The 4,833-nt window shown below is 34.4% G+C and overlaps 1 pseudogene; it reads left to right on the forward strand.

Annotated features, from left to right (window-relative positions):
* Positions 1–358: 358 nt before the first annotated feature.
* LOC116144418 lies at positions 359–3,443 on the forward strand (annotated as a pseudogene).
* Positions 3,444–4,833: the final 1,390 nt, after the last annotated feature.

Below are 4,833 nucleotides of genomic sequence, written 5' to 3' on the forward strand. Positions count from 1 at the left end.
TGTTTTTTTTTTTTTTTTGACTCAAAAATTTGTAATTAAATGATTGTTCTTAGGTGAGTTTGGATAAATTATTCATTTTAGGAGAGGTTTATGAGATTTTTTTGATGAATTTGGAAGCTAATGGGGTCTTTATGTTAGTGATAAATTTTTAACTGCTAAGCAAAAGCATCTATTTTTTGTTTGTTTTGAGTTTTTGGAATGAAGTGATGTTTTTATGAATTTGTTAATGTGGTTTGTGCATGGTATTTTCAATGTTTCTTGCAGTTGTCAGTGTTGAAAATCGGGTTTAGTTTGTGATGATAGTAGAGCTTGAAAGTTTGAGAGTGAGAGAGAGGCAGAGGGGTTTGTGGGGATTGTGATGTATGTGGCGGAGGGAGAAGGGCGAGCTAGGGATTGTGGAAAAGTGCGGGCAATGAATTTGCAAAGAATGTTTTCAATTGTACGCGATATTGGAGATCCTTGCCTTTCACAATCGCCTATAAAGGTTGTTTTGTAAGATGTTTTCTGAACTGGATTTAATTCTTCTGGCACTTTCTGAATTTTTGATACTTAAAAACTGCTATCAAAATCAAATCAGTCAGTGAGTAGTGTCTTTTTGTCAATTATGCTGATGATGCAGAATTAAGGTATTGTAGAGTTGTCCATGTGCAAGATCATTTGTGTTTCGATCTGTTGATTAATACATGTAGTTTCTGCTGCCTGCACATTATGGGGATAGTCTCACATTAAAACAACAGATAGATAGCAATACGGAAGGAAGGATAAGATAGACATTAAGGTGCTGCTTACAAAAATATTGAAATTAATAGCAATAACCTTTTAGGGTGTTTTTGTGACCATCAAGGCATACTGGGGTCCTGCTTCATGTATGTTGGACTATTTGGAGCCAAATGATGTTACATGTCATAATTTATGGATGGAGTTTGGAATAGTATTTCTAAGAATACCTATCATCTTTTGTATATCTGTTTTTATCTGCTAATATTTTGGGAAGTCATGTCTCTTCATTGTGTGTTACCAATTGATTTAGTGTTATATATCGTTATTTTCAGCAACCCTCATTATTGGACTTGGTTTATACATAAGAAAGGTTGAGGGATTCTAGGTGATAGCATACATCAGTGATTTCAATGATTTTCTGAAAAAGTAAAACTTGATGATGAGGTAATGGTGCAACTTGATGAGCTGTTTGGGTAATTGATTTGGATAAAGATGCTTTTTTGTTCCAATTTTTTTAGGTGTAATTATACTTGTTATTGTGCTTTTATGGTGTCTGAAATCATATTATAACTTCTGATATAGTTATTGGTGCAATATCTAATGCTGAAGCCGGAAAGTGGCAGGCAACTTTTGATAGTGATGGCAAGGTTTCAGGTTTTCAGAAGACTCAGTTGATTGTTTTGGGGGTGTGTTGTTTCACCATTGTATAGTATTCTAAATTCTGTAGTTGTATGTTTTCTGTTTTAATGGCATTTGTTTCAATATCCTCCTTTTTATGAAGTAAGCTGGTTTTTTCTTGTCAGTGTAAATATGCTTTAGCAATTGGGATTTATGATTATGATATGAAATTCTAACGGTTAAGGCTAGTCTCTTTCTCCAAACATTTGCAGAAGTATAGTGTAGACAAAGAAATAAAAAAATAGGGGCCAAGCTGGAAAGTGTGCTATGTGTCATTTTAGTTCGCCTGTGCCCTACATATTCATTTGCCATCTTACTTTGAAATTCATCTCTTCACCTAATCTGGTAACTTAAGAGAAGCAAGCATGTCTGAACATTCTACATTTGAACTTTTAAAATCTTTGGCCTTTCTCTCTGTAGATATATTATATAATCTCACCCTATCCATATGGCTCTCACTGAGCTAGGATTTAGGGTACATTCTCATCTTGTTTACTTCAGCTCCATGGTTTATAGGTTTTATATGTTTGGTGACCAGTGTGGTTTTAGATATTCTCTTCTAGCGGTCAAACATTTTGAAAGAGATGTTTGACAGCTCATATTGAATCCTAACAGGGCCTTGCTGCAGGTTTTTGCATTCTCATTCGGGTCAACAATAGGATGGTTATATTTTCAATCTTGAATTTTGAACTAGCCAATGAAATTTGATATTTTTGGATATATAATCCTTCTTAATTCTTTTTATGTGTAAGTTTTTATACTGTTTAATGTTTATTTTTCAAATTTTAGTCATTCCATGTTGTATGTTTAGATATTTGATGAATAATTTAGTTTGCATTTTGAAAATGATATTTGTTGATCAAATTCCTTCGAAAACTTTCTGCTTTCTTCTTTCTTTTTATTTATTTTATTTAAAGGTGACATGTGTCAGGATGCTCCAATTTTTATTACTGTTGTGCATATTATACTGCATTGTAGGGTGTGGATCCATCTATACGGCCAGAAGTTTGGGAATTTTTACTTGGTTGCTATGCACTGGGACTACTGCTGAGTACCGAGGCAACTAAGAACAGCCGGAGGTATGCGGTATATTTCCTTTCAAGTGCTGATTCTTGGGTTGCTGTGCTTGCAAATAATCTAAATATATATTTTTGGTTGTTGAATACATGAATCTCATATGTTCTATATTCAGACAGCTTTTAATTGTCTGAATAATTAGTACCATTGATCATCCTGTCCATTTTTATTTGTTGGCCGTGCTCTTTGATCATTGTTTATGGTTAGGATCTTACTAGATTGTTGGAATTGAGGATGAATTCTTCACATGAATTGTTTACTTTGGTATTTTCGATCTGGATGGTGTTGTATCTTTTGAAGAATAATTCAGTCAAGAGGTGGTGAATACTCCCTTCTGATTCTTTTGCTGGCCATCTGCTCTGTTTTGTTAGCCTTATCATTTAGTTGAGTTTAATCAACTGCAAAGCTTTTGATTTTTATAATCCACTTTGTCCTGCATTACCATGCTGCTGTAATTGGTTTAGTAACTGATGACTGGATTTTGGTTGCCCAGTAAAATAAAGCACAGAGATTGACTGAAAAAGTTATTAATGCGTGAACTGCAACATGTGATACTTCATTTACTTGAAATAATTTAAACCCTTTTGCCTGGATGGAACTACATAAAACTCTGTACTTTAAATTGTGTTTGCACTGTGTTCATGTTTATAGTATGTTTCTACTACTGAACAGTTATGAGCATCTATTTCGTCGAAACAAGTATGCATGTATGTCAATCTTTGAGATCATGATGATCATTTATGTTCATAAGAACATCTTTTTGAGACTGTTTTTCAGGGAACGTTACAAGGAGTTGATTAAGCAATGTCAATAATGCATTCAAGCATTGGAACTGGATCACTTGCCTATGTTGTGGGGTCCAAGGTTATGGACATGAGGCATCATCCAAAGATGACGGGAGAAAAGAAGATAAAGTTGAAAGTAGACAACTTCTATTGATAATACTAACCAATTGGAGAATTTTGTGATTGATAATAATTGTACAGATACATCATATGCATGCAAAAGGGAAAGTTCTACTGATTCGGCAGACGGTCAGTGTTTGGGAAAGCTTGGATAGTGCAGCATATGACTCTTCTTGTTTTGTACCTACATCGATCCAACAATTGCAACACCCCTAATCCGGGAGAGAAAAGTAATGGATCACAATTGTAACTGAAAGTTATTTGATTTTCCTCATTACCAGTCACAAATTTGTTTGAGACGAGTGAAACAATGATGAAGAATATGGTGTGTGGAAGATGAACCACTACGCAAAATTGTTTGAGGATGACAGAATGCACAGTTTTCAAATTAGTAATAATGCAGAATTAATCATGGAATCAAATGGTCACATCTAACACATTTCACACCCCATGAATCAAATGAAATGGCTTGTTCTGGTTCCCATAAACCGAATTGTGGTCCAAAAATCTGGATTTTGAAACAGAATAGTTAACAAGTTGAGAAATCAGATGTTCCAGACACGCCATTGATGAATGCAACCACATTACAAGAGCGGCTGTCAGTGGAGACAGGGTTTCTGAATGGCTTTGGACTTTGCATAGATAGGTACTTATTTTGGTTTACTTAGTTTTGTTTTTCATTATTTTGTAAAGGCTTCTGTTTATGTCAAATTTGCCAACAACTCACAAGATTTTTTTTTCTTTTTCAGTGTTGATGGGTAAGAACAGATAGTCATCTTGAATTCTATGAGGATACAAGAATTTAGCTAGGATGTCTGACATCCTGCTGTTTATGCTTGGTTGATCCTGCCACTGTTATTATTGTCAAGGTTGTAGTCCTTCTTTATCCGAGTCTTTTGATCCTCAGAGCCACAGATTGCTATTTCTCTTATTCAAGCTTTGAGGATTAATTTTTACACTTAAAAAATTTATATTTTGTACTGATTAAATTCTGATTATAGGTATATGACTTGCTATCTCCTTTTGTTTTTCTCTTGAGGACAATGCTGATGCATTTTGGTGCTTTGAGATGCTTCTTAGAGAACGGTAATTCCATCTGTTAAATATATTTAGATAGACAATTATATGATCTTTAGTTACATATACTTTTCCCATCTCTGCAGCGTGAAAATTTTCAAATGGAAGGTCCAACTGGAGTTATAAGCAGTTGCAAGCATTGTGGCATATTCTGGAACTCCCAGACAGGGAATGTTTTTCACATCTGTCAAATATAGTGCTGAAAGCCTTCATTTGCATTTCGAATGTTACTGGTACTCTTCCTCGGGAGTTTTCTTTTAATGATGCTCTTCGTATGTGGAGGTTAGTATATTTTCAGTAGTTATCTATCAATAACTAGTTTATAAAAAATTGTGGTGTCATCTATATCATATGCCAATATGATGCACAAAACTAG

Source organism: Pistacia vera, unplaced genomic scaffold, assembly GCF_008641045.1.
Source record: "Pistacia vera cultivar Batoury unplaced genomic scaffold, PisVer_v2 Contig1007, whole genome shotgun sequence".
NCBI lineage: Eukaryota > Viridiplantae > Streptophyta > Magnoliopsida > Sapindales > Anacardiaceae > Pistacia > Pistacia vera.